The sequence below is a fragment of the Henckelia pumila genome, chromosome 1 (assembly GCF_033568475.1).
Source record: "Henckelia pumila isolate YLH828 chromosome 1, ASM3356847v2, whole genome shotgun sequence".
NCBI classification, from domain to species: domain Eukaryota; kingdom Viridiplantae; phylum Streptophyta; class Magnoliopsida; order Lamiales; family Gesneriaceae; genus Henckelia; species Henckelia pumila.
Genome location: NC_133120.1, coordinates 27,088,992 through 27,108,271, shown reverse-complemented (window position 1 = coordinate 27,108,271; position 19,280 = coordinate 27,088,992). Strand labels below are relative to the sequence as shown.

At 38.2% G+C, this 19,280-nt stretch overlaps 1 long non-coding RNA gene across 5 annotated transcripts in view; it reads right to left on the bottom strand.

Annotated features, from left to right (window-relative positions):
• LOC140874794 (uncharacterized) overlaps nt 1–14,951 on the bottom strand; it is a 34,861-nt gene extending 19,910 nt beyond the window's left edge. The window contains exons 1-8 of one of the 5 annotated variants that reach the window (XR_012148220.1): nt 14,769–14,951; nt 14,567–14,669; nt 13,091–14,076; nt 12,620–12,843; nt 12,263–12,444; nt 11,755–11,816; nt 11,154–11,410; nt 2,280–2,995 (exon numbers count right to left, since the gene is read on the bottom strand). This is a non-coding gene — a long non-coding RNA (uncharacterized lncRNA). Of the gene's footprint in view, nt 1–2,279; nt 2,996–11,153; nt 11,411–11,754; nt 11,817–12,262; nt 12,445–12,619; nt 12,844–13,090; nt 14,670–14,768 lie in introns of those variants that run through there. The other 4 variants (XR_012148221.1, XR_012148219.1, XR_012148217.1 and 1 more) reach the window with 4 other exon arrangements.
• Nucleotides 14,952–19,280: the final 4,329 nt, after the last annotated feature.

The following is a 19,280-nucleotide window of genomic DNA, read 5'->3' as shown; positions in this document are numbered from 1 at the left end:
GGCATTGTATGGTCTACGATGTCGTACTCCACTATTCTCGGATTAGGTGGGAGAACGAAAGGTGGAGGGTCCTGAGTTAGTACAACAGATTGTGGACAAGGTAGATTTGATCAAACGGAGAATCAAAGCTGCTCACGACAGACAAGCTAGTTATGCTAATATTCACCGCAGGCCACTTTAATTTGAGCCTGATGAATGTGTATTTCTTCGAGTATCACCTTTCATAAAGGTGAAGAGGTTTGGTTTGAAAGGCAAGTTATCACCTCGTTATATTGGGCCTTTCCAGATACTGGAAAATATCGGTGATGTTGCTTATCGTTTGGCATTACCGCCATATATTTCCATTATACATGATGTTTTTCACGTGTATTTACTTCGACAGTATATAGCTGATGAGTCACATATTATCCAGCCTACTGACGTTCAGCTAGAACCAGATCTGTCTTATGTTGAACGGCCACTCCGTATCCTTGAAAAGAAGGAGAAAGTTCTTTGGAACAAGACTATACCACTTGTGATGGTACAGTGGCAGCGCCGAGGCGTCGAGGAAGCAACTTCGGAAATGAAAAGTCGTATGCGAGCAGAATATCTTGAGTTGTTTGCATTATATTATTGATTACCATGTATCAGTGTAATTACAGTTTGTTGTAATAAAAAATGTCTTGATCATTACATTAGAGTTTATTTCGCGGACGAAATATCTAAAGGTGGGGAGAATGTAGTAACACAGTTCCATTTTACAAGATTAAATTATTTTAAACATGTTAGAAAGCAACATATAATTTTAAAAGTGTCAAAACATGTTTAAGGAGTAATTATTTGGTAAAAATAAGTGGAAAATCAGATCCGAAACGTCCAAAAATGGTTAGAAGGGTCCAGGGCGTCTCAGACAGTCCAAAAACAGCCAAACAATTTCGGACGGAACGAAGCTTATCGGAGCGTCTGAACTAGAACGGACACAACAATCCGAGAATGGACGCAACTATCTCTTAGGGACAGCCAGGCATGAAGTGTCATGGTGACTAAGCCACGAGTGTTGACAAGTGTCAAACATGCATAGAACGGATGCAACGAATCCAGAACGGACGCAACGTTCTTGGCCGAGTTTTGGCCTATAAATAGAGAATTTTCGATTCAGATTTTCATATAAAATTTTTGAGTTTCCTTCTTCAGTTAAAAATAGTGTGAGTTATATACTTTAGGGCCCTATAGGTTAATAGTGAGGTTCTGGAATAACAAAGGTGTGGTTATAGTCCTCCAGAACGAGCGACTCCAAAGGACTTACTATTGATGAAGGTATGGTTCGGGAATATTATTATGTTTTTGGAGTATCTAATAGCTTAGTTAAGACTTATAGAACTTGTGTAGTCATATGGTGAACTTTTGATTATAGTCTTGGAACCTAGGTACTACAAGACTCGAACTAGCTTAGAGGTATGTACACATTGACTGAGATTGCCAACGAGTATACATGTTTATATGTTGCATTTCTTTGGCATTATTATGTGGCATGATTTATGATTTACTGATTTTCATATTCATATGTCATGTGCGCATACACATTGAGTCTATTCCTTTGTTATACCTGTATTTAGTCTAGAGTTGGATGTACCGCTATAGCGGGGGGTTCTAGGAGATATTCTAGAACCGGATGTACCGTTATAGTGGGAGGTTCTAGGCGAGTGTGGTTGTACCTAGAGGTTTGACCCGAGCGGTCACTGCACTCATTGGCGCCGGTTATTAGCATGACTTTCAAATGACTTATTACCCGTCATCACGATTGCATGCATCATATACATATGTTTACTCATGTTTATGTACTGGGCGTTAATCGCTCACGTCCTAATTATTATCTTGGACACCCCTTTCCATGGGGCAGGTCGCAGAATGGATGGAGCTGGTAGTTTGAGGCAGAACTAGGAGCAGGAGCTTTCAGTGGGCATTATATACAGCAGGATTCGTTATAGCTATATAATGTTTTAGAAAGTTTTATTTATAAGTCTCTTCGATATGGTTGTATCACTACTGAATTAAGCCTTGAACTTTTGTACTAAACTGATATGTAAATTATGGGTTATGTTTCCGCAAGTTTTACTCTGTTAATTACTTCTGATATTAATTAAGATTAATGCATGTCATAGTTTACAGTTAGTAGGTGATTCAATGCAGGATCACTACATGGAAAATTAAAAGTAGTTTTATGTTGATCCTTAGGTGCTATGGGAATTTGCATATAACCAGAATAACCATCTAAAAAACAGTAAAATGCATGCACAGAAAGCCTCTCAACCATTTGATCAATAAAAGGGAGGGGAAAGTGATCTTTACGAGTGACATCATTCAATTTCCTATAATCAATGCATATCCGCCAACCCGTAACATTTCTCGTAGGGATTAATTCATTATTCTCATTTTCAATAACAGCTATCCCTCCCTTTTTAGGCACCACCTGAATTGGACTCACCCATTCACTATCAATAATAGGATAGGTAATACCTGCATCGAGAAGCTTGATAACTTCCTTTTTCACTACCTCTTGCATAGCTGGGTTTAGACGCCTTTGTGGTTGAGTGGATGTCTTGTGCTATGATTCCATAAGTATCTTGTGCATGCACATGGATGGACTAATTCCCTTTATATCAGCAAGGCTCCATCTTATTGCTCTGATATGCTCTCTAATCACTCTCAGCAACTTTTCTTCCTCGCTCCCTGTCAAAGAAGAAGAACAAATTACAAGAAGTTTATCGTTTTTCAACAAATATAAATATTTTAAGTGCGAAGGGAGTGGTTTGAGTTCAAGAGTAGGGGGCTCCTCGTCTGATGACTTTAATGGTTTTGGTATATGCCCAAGCTCCCCTATCTTGGAATTAATTTATCTTTCAAGAGGCTTCATTCCATCCAAATATCTCACGACCTCTTGAACCTCCTGGCTACCATGTTCCTCATGTATTGTTCATCTGAAATAGATTTCTAATGGATCCGCTGATAACTGTTCCTACAAAGAGCACTCAACCAATTCATCAGTAATATCAATTTTGAAGCAATAAGAATTGTCCACAAGATAGCAAAGATCGTGAAAAACATTAAAAACTACACTCTCATCATTCATGCGCAAAATTAACTCCCCCTTATGCACATCAATTAAAGCTTTTCCAGTGGCCAAAAATGATCTACCTAAATTAAGAGGTATCTCACGATCCTCTTCCATATCAAGCACACAACAAAATCCACTAGGAAAATAAACTTATCAACTTTCACTAGTACATCTTCCACAATCCCCCTAGGATATTTTATATATTTATCAGCCAATTGTATGGAGATGGTGGTTGGCCTATGTAATGCCCCGATTTTATTATAATTGAGTTTAATCGAGATAATCAGAGTTTTCAGTATTTAAGAATCGTATTGATATTCGTTGGGGATCATTTTGCAAACTTGGAGAAATAAAGGACTGAAATGCAAAAATTGGATTTTGTATAATATCTTAAGGCAACTTGCCTCACCATCACATCAAATCATTTCCCTCCTCCCCCTTCTCCTCTCCATTCAACGTACCGAACCAGTGAATCCATGGGAGATCTTTCGAGCTTTTCATCCGTCCAATTTGCTCGATCCGACCGTTAGATTTTCATTCCGAGTTGAGATTCACAATCACCGCAACGAGGGCTCCATTTGGACGTAAGTTTTGTTGGGTTGTCAGAATTTGATAATCTTGGAGTATGTCGTTCTTGAGCTAGTATAGATCGTGTATTCGAAGTCGGTTTGGAAAAAGAACAAAGTTTGGGTTTTATATGATTTTTGAGGCATATTTTCGAAAATGATGATTTTGATTGAGGTTGGATTTGAGTTTTTTTGATGGGTTGGGATGATGATTGAGTTATTGTGATTGTTGTTTGATGGTTTGTATTTTCGGATAGTCAGTTTATAGTCGTTATGCCGTCGAAATCGAGTTTGAGTTATCGGTTTTGGTTCGGTTTGAGTTGTATATCGAATTTGATTGAGTTTGAATTTCGAGTTGATATTGAGTCCGTATTCGATGTTTTGACAGCTGATTGAGGATTCGGGAGTTGATCGAACTTGGAGACTTGTTTATCGATTGAAGAATTGAAGACGGTATATTGTTATTGTTGTTGTTGTATCGACTTTGAGTTTGTTAGCCGAATAGACTATGATATCTAGTTATCTCTTGTTGGCAGGAATCACTTGAAGTTTCGAGAAAAGGTAAAAGCCGACAATGAAACGAATGGGAACGAATACTCGAGATCGACTTATTCTCGAGTTCCCGAAAATCACATACTACATGTTTATTTGCTTGAGTGAATTTGATTATTATTCTATTTTTACATGCATTCCATATTGAGCCGATTTCTCGATTCGTTTTGAAATTAGACGATTTAGGGAGCTATATTGAAGTGGCTTTGGATTTCGAGTTTTTCCAACTGCCAGAATACTTCTTATAGTTTCTTTGAAGTCTAGGGGTTGAGTTGAACGACATCCACCCCGAATGGGTGTGTCGGTGAGTTGTTGTGAAGACTTGACCCCAGAATCCCAACCGAATACCGATTGATATTTCGATTATCTTATTTTATAGTCCTGATTTTTGAAGTCATGCATTCATTCATTCTCATTTTGATTTGTTATTGATTATTACATTTCAATCTGAGGTGTTTATTTGATATTGCATGTATGTCTCTTTTACATAGAAATTGTATTTCTAACCGGTTTATCCGACTGTTGTCTTTGTTTGTATGTGTACTTGGCAACAGGAGGATTAGGAGCTGGACCGAGTCGTCTTGGTTAGCTTGGGGTGAGATCGATAGAAGTGAGACTCCACGTTGTAGGGTTGAGTCAATTGTATCTGTATTAGTTTTGTTGAGTCGTTGGAACTCTATTCGTCGAACTCGTTTTATTAATTGTGTTTTGTTGGTGTTTCGAAAACCCCTTGATGCACGTTTGAACTATGAATTGAACCTGGGTTGCTTGGATTATGGATTCGAGTTTGTAAAGATGCATTTTTATGCTTTGGATTTTCTGCAGCCGAGTTGACGGCGCGGGCGCGCTGGGGTGGGCGCGGGCGTGCCTTTGTTTTGCGAGGTCACGGCGCGGGCGCCCTGACTATTGGCGCAGGCACGCTGTTTCTTGCGAGGTCGCGGCGCGGGCGCTCTGTCCTTTGCAAGACTCCGGCGCGGGCGCGCTGTTGTTAAAAAAAATAATAATAAAAATAAAAATAAATATTTGATTCGTTTTTACGCGGCTCTTCGTGTTTAATTTTATTTAATTATTCGAGAATAGAAGATTAGAAACGGGGTCTCACATTAAGTGGTATCAGAGCGATAAAATTCTTGGATTTGAACTAGAGTGAGCGGGGTAGATCGAGTCCGCATGAATTGAATTCTCGCATGTGATTGATTTATTTAAATTATTACTTTAAATACGTGCGAGCATGCTTTATCGATTCTTGAATTAATTGAATTACATGAGTTGTGATTTAATTTATAAAGCATGAATTATGTGCTATTATTTGTTTCCGAATATCATTGAGATTCATGGGTTCTCAGAGCAGAGTTTTGGACACCGAGGTTTTGAGGTTGAGATTGAGTTTGAGTTGAGATATTGTGTCCTAACCTTTGTTATCAGATGGCACCTCGACGATCTTTGAGAAGGAATCCACCACCTTTGACTCCTCCTTCTACTGAGAATCCGCCGCCAGTTATAACTCCTCCGAATGATCAGGATAGTACCGGAGTGGATCAGTTTGATGCAACTGCGACCCCGATGGAGACTCTATTGAAGAGATTTCGATCCTTCCGACCGCCTACCTTGACTGGTATCGAGAACTCCGTTGACTGTGAGAGTTGGCTAGAGGATATTGATCAGCTCTTTGATTCTCTCGACTATACCGATGACCACAGGATCAAGTTAGTCATTCACCAGCTTCAGGGTGTTGCCAAGAATTGGTGGACCATGACCAAGAGGGCCAATGAGAATTGAGGCACCGTTATCACTTGGAGTTTGTTCAAGGCCGAGTTCTACAAGCGGTTCTTTCCGGTATCTTATCGAAAGGAAAAAGGTACCAAATTTGCGAATCTGAAACAAGGGAACTTGAGCATTGAGGACTATGTGAGCAAATATGACAGTCTCTTGAGGTTTGCACCTCACGTTGCAGAAAACGAGGAAGCCAAGGCCGATCACTTTACCAATGGCTTGAATCCTGAGATTTTTACCTTGATCAACACCGGGAGACCCAACAATTTCGCAGATGCCATGGATCAGGCAAAGGGAGCCGAAGCTGGGATTTTGATGCAACGAGGAAATCAGGTAGCTCCTCAGCAGTAGCAGAGATCTATCCGAATCAGCCTGTTCAGTTTCAGCCTCAGCAGTCTCAGTATCAGTACCAACCTTCTCAGCAGTCGAATCAGTCTCAGAGGGTTGAGGGAGGCAACAGTGGCAGAAACAGGAGAGATCAGTATAGACCAAAGGGGAAGCAATTTAAAAAGTATGGGAGCAATTCATCGAGTTCCAATGGCTCTAGACAGTTCAGTTTTGGGCAAAGTTCAGGGTTTTTTGGAGCTTCGTGCAGCAAGTGTGGAGGACGTCATCCCAGTGATCAGTGTCGAGGCGTGTTTGGTAGTTGCAATATCTGCCAGCAGCCGGGTCACTTTGCTAGAATTTGTCCTCAGCGAGAATCCGATAGAGCTCAGAGCGGCAATTCTTCTCGACCGCCAGCTCAGCCCAAGAGATCATCTTCTGCAGTTCATTCCTTTCAACCTCAACAGCAGACTCGTCAGGGAGGTAATCAGAATCAGAACCAACCTCCTCGACACCAGGCGAGGGTTTTTGCCTTGACAGAGGATCAAGCCAATGCAGCCCCGAATGACGTGATAGCAGGTAACTGTTCGATTTTTGGTTATCCTGCGTTTGTGTTGATTGATACAGGTGCTTCTCACTGTTTTATTTCTGAAAAATTTGTCATGATGCATGATTTATTTGCTGAGCCATTATCTGATGTTGTTTCTATTACTTCACCTTTGGGTGGAGGAATTGTTTCGGTGAGAATGGTCCGAAATTGTGTAATAGAATCCGAAGGGAATTCAATTGAGATTGACTGCATCGTACTTGGATTATCTGATTTTGACTGTATTGTCGGGATTGATGCTCTGACCAAGTATAGGGTGACAGTAGATTGCTTTCAGAAAGTGGTTCGATTCAGACCTAAGATGGCAGACGATTGGAAGTTTTTCGGTAAGGGTTCTCGATCCAAAATTCCGTTGATTTCTGTGTTATCCATGTCTCGTTTTATACAAAAAGGATGATGTTTTGTTTGTGAATAGCCGTATATTTGTGCCCGACATTTTTGAGTTAAGACAGCGTATTCTACGAGAGGCACATTGCAGTCAGTTCAGTGTTCACCCCGAAGGCCGAAATATGTATAATGACTTGAAGACTCAGTTTTTGTGGAAGCAATTAAAAGGAGATGTCACGAGGTTTGTGTCCCGTTGTCTGAATTGTCAACAAGTGAAAGCCGAAAGGAAGAAACCAGGTGGATTATTGCATAGTTTACCTATCCCGGAATGGAAGTGGGATCATATCTCTATGGATTTTGTCACAAATCTACCGCGTTCAGTCAGAGGTTGTGATGCGATTTGGGTAGTGATTGACAGGTTGACGAAATCTGCTTGTTTCATTCCGTACCGTATGACATACCGTCACGATCAGATGGCCGAGTTGTATGTCAGAGAGGTTGTGAGATTGCACGGCGTGCCAAAGTCGATAGTATCAGACAGAGATCCGAGATTCACTTCTCACTTTTGGCACAGTTTGCAGGAGGCATTGGGTACTCATTTGCACTTGAGCACAGCGTATCACCCTCAGACCGACAGTCAGTCCGAGCATACGATCCAGACATTGGAGGATATGCTTCGCGCAGTAGTGCTTGATTTTGGCTCAGGTTTGCAGGATTCCTTGCCTCTAGTGGAGTTTTCGTACAATAATAGCTTCCAGGCGAGTATTGGAATGGCACCTTTCGAAGCTTTGTACGGGAAGAAGTGCAGATCTTCATTATTTTGGGATGAGATTTCAGAATCACCTGAGTTGGGTCCAGATATGATTCACGATATGGTAGAGCAGGTGAAGTTGATCCGAGTCAGAATGAAGACAGCCCAAGATCGACAGGCCAAGTATGCGAATGTCAGACGCAGACCACTGTGTTTTGATCAGGGAGACCGTGTGTTTCTGAAGATTTCTCCGTTCCGAGATACTGTCAGATTTGGAAAGAGAGGGAAGTTGTCGCCAAGGTTCATTGGCCCGTATGAGATTCTGGAGAAGATAGTCGATTTGCCTATAGGATTGCTCTTCATCCGTCTCTTTCAGGCATCCACGATGTGTTTCACGTTTCGATGCTACGGAAATATCATCCGGATCCATCTCACGTTCTTCAGCCTGACGAGACCGAACTTGATGAGACTCTGAGTTACTTCGAGCGACCGATCCAGATTCTCGATAGGAAAGAGAAGCAGCTCAGAAACAAGTCGATTCCCTTGGTGAAGATACAATAGAGTCATCACGGAGTTGAAGAAGCGACTTGGGAGACCGAATCCGATATGAGGCAGCGATTTCTAGAGTTATTTGATTGAGGTGAGTTCGTCTTCAGTATGATTCATTCTTGTTCAGTCTGTGATCTATCATATTTTGATGACGAAATTGGATCTTAGAGGGGGAGAATTATAATGCCCCGATTTTATTATAATTGAGTTTAATTGAGATAATCAAAATTTTCAGTATTTAATAATCGTATTGATATTCGCAGGGGATCATTTTGCAAACTTGGAGAAATAAAGGACTGAAATGCAAAAATTGGATTTTGTATAATATCTTAAGGCAACTTGCCTCACCATCACATCAAATCATTTCCCTCCTCCCCCTTCTCCTCTCCATTCAACGTACCGAACCAGAGAAGCCATGGGAGATCTTTCGAGCTTTTCATCCATCCGATTCGCTCGATCCAACCATTAGATTTTCATTCCAAGTTGAGATTCACGATCACCGCAACGAGAGCTCCGTTTGGACGTAAGTTCTGCTTCGATCCTCGAACTTTGAATTTTTTTGGGTTGTCAGAATTTGATAATCTTGGAGTATGTCGTTCTTGAGCTAGTATAGATCGTGTATTCGAAGTCGGTTTGGAAAAAGAACGAAGTTTGGGTTTTATATGATTTTTGAGGCATATTTTCGAAAATGATGATTTTGATTGAGGTTGGATTTGAGTTTTTTTGATGGGTTGGGATGATGATTGAGTTATTGTGATTGTTGTTTGATGGTTTGTATTTCCGGATAGTCAGTTTATAGCCGTTATGCCGTCGAAATTGAGTTTGAGTTATCGGTTTTGGTTCGGTTTGAGTTGTATATCGAATTTGATTGAGTTTGAATTTCGAGTTGATATTGAGTCCGTATTCGATGTTTTGACATATGATTGAGGATTCGGGAGTTGATCAAACTTGGAGACTTGTTTATCGATTGAAGAATTGAAAACGGTATATTATTGTTGTTGTTGTTGTTGTATCGACTTTGAGTTTTTTAGCCGAATAGACTATGATATCGAGTTATCTATTGTTGACAGGAATCACTTGAAGTTTCGAGAAAAGGTAAAAGTCGACAATGAAACGAATGGGAACGAATACTCGAGATCGACTTATTCTCGAGTTCCCGAAAATCACATACTACAAGTTTATTTGCTTGAGTGAATTTGATTGTTATTCTATTTTCACTTGCATTCCATATTGAGCCGATTTCTCGATTCGTTTTGAAATTAGACGATTTAGGGAGCTATATTGAAGTGGATTTGGATTTCGAGTTTTTCCAATTGCCAGAAATAATTCTTATAGTTGCTCTGAAATCTAGGGGTTGAGTTGAACGACATCCACCCCAAATGGGTATGTCGGTGAGTTGTTGTGAAGACTTGACCCCGGGATCCCAACCGAATACCGATTGATATTTCGATTATCTGATTTGATAGTCCTGAGTTTTGAAGTCATGCATTCATTCATTCTCATTTTGATTTGTTATTGATTATTACATTTCAATCTGAGGTGTTTATTTGATATTGCATACCTGTCTCATTTACTTAGAAATTGTATTTCTAACCGGTTTATCCGGCTGTTGTCTTTGTTTGTATGTGTACTTGGCAACAGGAGGATTAGGAGCTGGACCTAGTCGTCTGGGTTAGCTTGGGGTGAGATTGATAGAAGTGAGACTCCGCGTTGTAGGGTTGAGTCGATTGTATCTGTATTAGTTTTGTTGAGTCGTTGGAACTCTATTCGTCGAACTCATTTTATTAATTGTGTTTTGTTGGTGTTTCGAAAACCCCTAAATGCACATTTGAACTATGAATTGAACCTGGGTTGCTTGGATTATGGATTCGAGTTTGTAAAGATGTATTTTTATGCTTTGGATTTTCTGCAGCCTAGTTTAGGGTGGGCGCGGGCGCGCCTTTGTTTTGCGATGTCACAGCGCGGGCGCCCTGAATATTGGCGCGGGCGCGTTGTTTCTTGAGAGGTCGCGGCACGGGCGCTCTGATTATTGGCGCGGGCGCTCTGTCCTTTGTGAGAATCCGGCGCGGGCGCGCTGTTGTTAAAAAAAAAATTAAAAAAAAAATCTTTGATTCGTTTTTACGCGGCTCTTCGTGTTTAATTTTATTTAATTATTCGAGAATAGGAGATTAGAAACGGGGTCTCACAGCCTAACTTCTCCAATACCATGTTTTTCAAAACATGAATAAGGTATAATATTTATACTTGCACCAAGATCACACAAAGCCTTACTAAAGAATGATTTTCCTATAGTGCAAGGAATTGAAAAACTATTGGGATCCTTAAGTTTTGGAGGGAGTTTATTTTGCAAAAGAGCAGAACACTCCTCCGAAAACTTCACAGATTCAAAATCAAATAACTTCCTCTTGTTTAACAGAATCTCCTTCAAAAATTTTGCATAACTAGGAATTTGAGGCAAAGCATCCACAGATGGAATATTAATATGGAGCTTTTTGAAAATTTCTAAAAATTTTGCAAATTGATTATCCAATTGCAGTTGCTTTGCATGCTGGGGGAAGGGAAGTTTACTAAAATGAATATTATCATTATTTATTGGGTTAGGAGACTTACTTTTCTTGCTCGTAGGCGCCAATTCCACATGTTTTGGAACGTCCTCCACCTCTTTTTCAATGATTGGCTCCATTGTTTCCTCATCATCAACAATTTTCTCCTTTGCCTCCAATTGCGATCTAGTAACCGCTTGAGTAGCATTTACATCTCTTGGATTCTTCTCAGTATTTCTAGGCAATGACCATGTTGTCCTAGCTGACAGTTGTGTGGCTATCTGGCTCATCTGAGTTTATTCGCTGGCTAATGTGTTTAAACCTCTATACTCAAACACAAGAGGAAAACCTGATATTAATTACTATTGCATTTGAAAAGAGAATCAAAACAAACCTTTACAAATATAACTCAAAACAAATTATCAAAAATGGTGTCATCAAGAAAGAACTATGATATACGAAAAAAATGGGAAAAATCCATGGTCAAGTAGTTCGCTATCCTTTGTCTGGCATGGGATGCTGCATCTGCTGCTTCCTCGGCCATCCAAATTATAGCATAAGTCAGCCAAGAATTTATGGAAAATTTTATCATTTAAACAAGAAAAAAAAACTGCCCACAGAATATGAAATAGATATAAATCCAGCTATCAAATAAATTGTTATTTTACCTCGACTTTCTCTCTGGGATCAGCATTTTTCGGAATATATTTAAGAGCTTCAATTTTCTCACCTACATTAGTACATGTGGATAAATGGTCGGTAACCTATAGATGACAATATGGAAAAAGAAAAAAACAATGAAATCTCTCCATGAACTATCAAAATTTAGCAAGGCGAGAATAACGAGTTTCATGCCTGTATAACACGATAAGTTAATAAGGTTTCATGCAAGTCCAATGTTTGCGTTTAAAAAAATAGGAATTTTTGCTTATAGTTTGTTCACCGGTCTAAACTAGAATTTCATGATAAAATGAGTGCACTTGAATTCAAAATTGGAAATCTGGCATGACAAAAAATGATGCTTGATCTAAAGCAGAATTGATACAAAAGTATTAAGGAAAACAACAAGATAGGACAAAGAGAATAGGTAAGATGACAATCATGCTTCAGTTGAGCAACAATAAATGAGGAACCAAGGCAAGGGATGAGCTAGAAAATAAATGAGACATTTGTTACCTGAAACATCAAAGGTACCACCTCCAAGATCAAAAACCAGATTAGTTTCATTGCTTCTTTTTTCTCAAAACCATAGGCCAATGATGCTGCAGTGGGTTCATTTATAATACGGAGAACTTCTAAGACAACAATACGACCAGCAATTAAGCTTACAACATTTGTGCGGCTCAAATCTTTAACTCCTACAAATCCAAGAACCATCATAGAACCAAAAGAATGATGATATCGAAAAAACTAGAAAAAATAGCATCTATATAATTTGAATATTTGAATATTCATTTTTTGTACATCAATGTTATCGATGCCAATTTCTATCTAAGATGCAATTTCACCGGTTCGAATTAGATATGTTCGTACCTCACCGAGAAGATCTTTGGCGATGATCCACTTATCGAGCAACTCATTGTTGTACCTTTTTTTCTTGCAAGAAACTGGACGAGAGTGTCCTAGCTCTTGCAAGTATGTTTTCTTCCGGGAATGTCACCTAAGATGCTTTGTACAAGTTGTACCTTCCTGTCATGGCTTGGGTCGACTGTCCCATGAAGCAGAACTTCCCACTTCTTCAAAAAGATTGAATACGTCTAACCAAATAACACAAAATTAATGTGATATTATTTGTACTTGGTTCTAACTTCTATGTCACGCTAAATAAATCTTATATACATCAATTGGAGTAAGTATGTAGGGGATATTATATTGGTCTTACAAAAAGAAATACTGATATTGATTTCCGAACATGTTAAACTTCTATGTCATGATTTTTTGTCTTGTTTTTCAATTTATATTATTATTTTCTCCAATATATATATGAGTGAAGAGTACTTATACCTGAAGAAACCTCGTACCCGTACAACCTTAGCAATCTAAATCCCATAGCAGTGTCATCGATGTCCTGAACCACAGTGTTTCTTTCCCAGCAAATCCCTTTATATGTCCATTGTTTGGAAATTTCAAAACATAATACATAATTAACTATGAGAGCCAATTTTATATTATGATTAAATAGATGATGATGATTTAAAATACCATTATGATTTAAGCTCATAAAACCATAATGTTACCAAATATCAAATTAATATTCGACGAACATTGAATACAGGAAAATTAGAGTGAGAAGAACAACACAATATTAACATTCGTGTTAGAGACCGAAAAAAATGACTTCTAATATTCCTGGTTTGGGTGTCAAGTGACTAAATAAAATTATAATTAAAAAACATTATAAAATTTCTTGATTAAGAGTAAAAATTAACAGTATAAATTCGAAATAGATCGATTTTACTATATAGAGATTTGTTTTTGTATTTGAATAAATGACCAAAATTTATTATCCCACATTCTTAAAGTGAAACCACCAAGAAATTAAAAAACGGTTTAAAAAAAATATCAAGATTAAATGAGGCACACATGAGACCATTATGAACAAAAGAACCGAAGGAAAACTACTAAAACATCCACACAACAATATAATCATGCTAAAAAGTAGTAGCTCAAGTTGGTGTAATTAAAATTCTCTCCAAAGTCTAGTAATAGAACATGGAGCAACTCCAGCTAATTAATAGTAAGCATTGAAACGATTTACCCCGACTCGCCTTTCATCTCAAAAACAGGACCATGGCATGCTCAAAACATAGCGAAAGAGACAGTAAAAACCATAGTGGTGAACACAGAGATCACAGTAGAGGGAAAATATGAAGAGGACGAGCCCGAGTTTTTAGGAGCTGGTGCACGAGATATTGCATTAACTCTGATTTGGGATGTAGGTGTCCCTGCAACCGAACTCGGAGATATGGCAAAAGGTGAAAGAGATATAACTGAACAATGCAGTGACATGTTATGAGAATCGGGACGGTATATAAACCTTGTGACACATAGCAAAACATATTCTGGAACCACGTAGCAATCTTTCGGGTTAGCAATATATTAAGCACAAAATACATGAAAATGTTAAACACAAGAGAAATTTGATCGATTTTGAACAAGCATCCAAAATCAGAAGAAAAGAGAAATCACGGATATTGATCTTAAACATAAAATAAGAACCGGATATAGAAAAGGAAGATAAACTAGCTAAAACATATAAAGCCGAAAATGGCTTCATGGGTTGGTTTTTCTTATAGAGCAAGACCCAGAAAATCAAAAGTAAAGATTCAAATGTTTCACAAGAAATCGAACCATTTCTTTGAAATAAACTAATCATTCTCTAATAAAAACTTCAAAATGCGAATTAAACAAGATAAAAACAAAGCAGGCGCAACTCAAGTATTTCATCGGATGCAGTAAGTATACACACATATGAGTTACCTACGATCCATTTGCATTCACTTCATTACTGTAATTTTTCACCACAAAAAAATTCCAACTCTCTGGTATACGTTTTTTCCTTTTGCGCTTTGAATGTCTTCAGCTTCTCTCCCACAAAAGGAAAAGTCAACAACGCACCAAACAATGATGGTAGCATCCACTAAAAGACCACAAGGTAAGAGAAGGAAGCAACAAAACTTACACAGTGATGGGCGACAAGGAAGCTTCGATTCAAGCTATAAACTCGAGATTCAAATCACAATTTGAGTTGTTAAGGCTGGCGATCGATCGGCGGCTAAGGCGCCGGAGCTGAGCAGGGTCAAACGGGGCGACCGATTGGGGATAGGTTTTGGGTTTCCTTCTCTTTCCTTTTTTTTTTTTTCATTTTCACTTGAGCGTGTTTATTTTGTGAATGTGTTGTAGGTTATTTTATGAATGTGTACCTATATTTCAAAAAAAATAATAAAATAATAATAATAATAATAATAATAAACAAAAAGTGTTATCTTAGATTACATAAACAATGCAAAAATACAACGGTTAAAAAAAATCGTTGTCGTAGACCTCCAAAAAGCACGCACATAGACACCGGTATTAAAATATATTGTCGTAAACCTCAAAAAACATGCACATAGACAACGGTTAATTAAAAACCGTTGTCTTTGAAACATATAAGACAATGATTTTTTAAAAAATGTTGTCTTTTTTCATTAAAATAAGGCCAAAGACAACGGTTTTTGTAAACATCGTTGTCAAAGGGAAAAAGACAACAGTTTGTGTATAAAACCGTTGTCTTCTTAGTGTGGTTAATTAACTTATATCTTGTAGTTTGTGGATAAAAAATCAAGCATATTTGAAAAATGGAAGCACATGTTAAGAAATCCGAGCATATGTAAAAATCCAAACACATATAAGAAGTTTTAACACAGGTAAGAATCCGAACATACGTAAGAAGTCCCAACACAGGTAAGAATACAAAAACATTTAGAATTCCAAACACAGGTGTATTATGGCCTAATTATAACCAAGTAAAATCTAAAAATTCCCAAGCTTTTGGTTCCGCGCATTTTTACGGCTTAAAAACCGTGAAATGGTTAAGTAAATTTTGGGAATGCCACATTGATGCGGTCTTATATAGTGCCGAGATGGTCGGGCTTATGATTTTTTTTCAAGTTAATGGACTTGTATTCGTTTCCAAGTTAATGGAATGTAGTCAGGCTTATGGTTTTTTCCAAGTCAATAGACTTGTCTTTGTTGCTAAGTTAATGGGCTAATATTTTCGAGCTGGTCAGGCTTATGATTATTTCCAAGTTAATGGACTTTTCTACGTTGCAAAGTTAATGAGATTATATTGCTGAGCTGGTCGGGGTTATGATTTATTCGTACGAAAAAAAAAAGAAAAAGAAACTTCTTTATATTATGATATCTAGAAATTGACAATTAATAGCAGATATTTACGAACCGTCCTTCGACTAAAAAGGATGAAAATTTAAATAGTGGACTCTGACTGAAAAAATAGAAATTTATGGACTGACTCTAACTGAAACAAAGGAAATTTAAAGGGTCAAACTGAAAACTAACTCAAGATCATGTTGATAACTCCTCGCGAGGAAGAGGTGATCCTCAGTAATTTCTCAATGAATTTTTTTTGGGTGTGGGGGTTGTTCCCTGGGTGGCTCGTACCTTCTCTTCTATCCCGAATGTTTGAGTCCGTCCCGAACCCTCTTCAGGGGTCGGTTTCCTCCACTTTGTCATGCCAATATCTCCTTCATTCCTGAGTCTTGTTGATTATTCTTGCAATCTGATGGTATATTTTTTTACATTCTTCAGTAGTATGCCCATATTCCTCTTGAAAATCACAGTATTTTTTGAACCTCGGTTTTCAAGGTCTTCGGTCGCTTCCTCATGGACACTATAGAAGACGTCGGTTTTCAAAAATTTGGAGGGCTTGAAATTTACTCACTTCGAGTGGTGTGTAGGCGGCGAATTGCCATAGTAATTCTGGTCGAGACGGATGCTCAAACCAAGGGCTCGGGCCGGATGGTTGTGTGCTCTTAGGGCTTTTGGGAGGGTCTTTATTTTGATATGTGCAGATTGCACCTCTTCCAAATTAAGGTATTTTGCAGCTCGGGCTAGTAATTTTTCGTAAGTGCTGGGTGATTTTTTTATCAGCGATTTATGGAAATCCTCGGTAGCAAGCCCATGAATGATAGTGCTAATGAATGGGTCGATTGTGGCTTCTTGTAACTCAATGGATTGGGCAATGAAACTCCGAATGTATGCTTTCAAGCCCTCTTGTTCTTTTTATTTAACGGCAAAGTGACTAAAGGTATTGGTGGGGTGTTGTTTTCTACTGGAGAAGTGGCGTACGAAAGCATTGCTGAAATCTTTGAATGCTTGGATGTCGCCCAGATGGAGTAGGTTGAACCACTGTTGGGCTGACCCTGTCAGGCTAGTGAAGAAGACTCGATACATGATCGGGTCGGAATATCGATGTAGCAGGGTGGTAGTCTCGAAATGGGACAGGTGCTCTTATCGGTCTCCCTTTCCTTCATATTCCGCTATGTGTGGGAATTTGAAGTTTTTTGGGGAGTTCCGCCGCTATTATCTCAGGAGAGAAAGGGATGTTCCGGTCTGGTAGACCCTCCCTGCCAATACTCGTTCCACAGTGATGGTGATTAATTGAGTGATTTCTGCAGGGTTGATGGCCTGATTTCTCTGTTCTAATTATTAGGGTCTTCGAATCCTACCATCTTGACTCTTTTTTTAAAATTTCCACAGACGACGTCAATTGATGTAACCAAAATTTTATCTCGGGTTCGGTCTGGTAGAACGGATATTCCAATCTTTCAACACACGGGTCGGGTCGAACAAATAGAACTCTATCAAAGACAAAAACGGGTTTAGGGGCATTAACCGTGTGAAGGATATTCCATTGAATAATTTCCAAGAAATAATAACAACATACAAGAGAAAACAAGATATTCTAAATCCGGCACACTTGTGGCATGCTCGATTAGGTCATATTTCTCTAAGAAGGATGAACAAGCTATTGGGAGAAGGCATGTTTGATATGTCTAATACTAATTCTCTCACTACTTGTGAATCTTGTCTAAAGAAAAGATGACCAAAATTCCATTTAAGGGACATGTGGAGCGATCAAAAGGACTATTGGATTTGATCCATACAGATGTGTGAGGTCCACTTAGCATCACCACTAAGCATGGACATGCCTAGTTCATCACCTTTACCGATTACTTGTCAAGGTATGTGATGAGTGCATTTTGTATGCATTATTTCATGATATTTTTATGTCTATTTTGTGTGCATTAATATTGTTTTTATGCATTTTTATCTGTTTTAGTGCATGTGTGCGAATTTCACTCTCCGGGTTAATTTTGTAGGAAAATGGATTTTTGAATAATGAATTACGGAGCAGCCTAGGTAAAAAATTCAATTTTAATTTTATAATAATCCAAATCCAATCTCCACCTTCCAGCATATATATCAAGATGTTTTAAAGTTGTTGTCCAAATTTTAACTCGATCCGACAGCTAGAACTCCGGATATGAATTTTTAAAAAACATTGCGCGGAGCAGAAAAATTCACTCGCTCGAGCGAGAATTGCACTCGCTCGAGCAAGCGAGACGTGCCACAAATCCTCCGATATATAAAGTTGCTCGCTCGAGTGAGAGTCATATAAATACGAACTTAATCATCAGAATAAGGGTTCCAGAACATAGACAACACAAAGGAGACGGCTTCAAGACTTGGGAGAGAAGATTTATCTTTTCTTTTCTTATTCTTTCTATTTTTGAATTATAATTTCAATTATTGAGTAGTTTTTATTCAACCAAGACGACGTGATTGGACCAAACCAATTAATGTAGAAAACTTGGATTTTTGTTTGGGATTTTTCAGACTTATTTTATTTTATTAATTCTTAGATTCATATTTGTCTTGTGAATAGTTTGATCAACCGTTTGCTTGCATGTTAATCGGTCCTAAGTCGACAGAGGAGGGATTGATTTTGATCACTTTAACAATCAACACATGGTAAAATCGACTAGAAATAAAATTCGATTTCAGTGTGAGGTTTTAGGTGAAAACTGAATTTTCACTAATATTTAATGCACTCAAATTTGATTAAAATTACGAAAGATTAATCCGTCAATATTTTAGTAGGTTTGATTGTTCTAGAAATAGACCTTTGAACAAGTTAGGAGAATTCACGTAATCAAAGATTAAATCTGAGTCCTGAATCGGCTACATGTTACATGATTTGTTCGATACCTGCGTGTGTCTTGGTTGTCTCAATTTAATTATATTTATCTTTCAGTTATTTTTATTCTTATTATTTTTAGTAATTAAATTTTTAGTAATTCGTTGCATCCATCTTTATTATTTTTGTCTAGATTAAGTAAAATAATTAATTCTTGAGAATTGACAGCAGTCTCTGTGGGATCGATACTTGGAATCTTTGTCCACTTTACTATTACTTGACCTAGTGCACCTGCTAGTAGACACCGAATTAAGCGGTCAAGTTTTTGGCGTCGTTGCTGGGGACTGTTTAGTTAATATTAGGATAGATTATTTGTTTGAGACTAGACATTTTTTTTCCTGCATTTGTTTTAATTTTTAATTTTATTTTCTTCTTCTTGTGAGGTACTTGGAGATGGATCATCGACAGGTGTTCAGAAGGTTTGGCCAACAA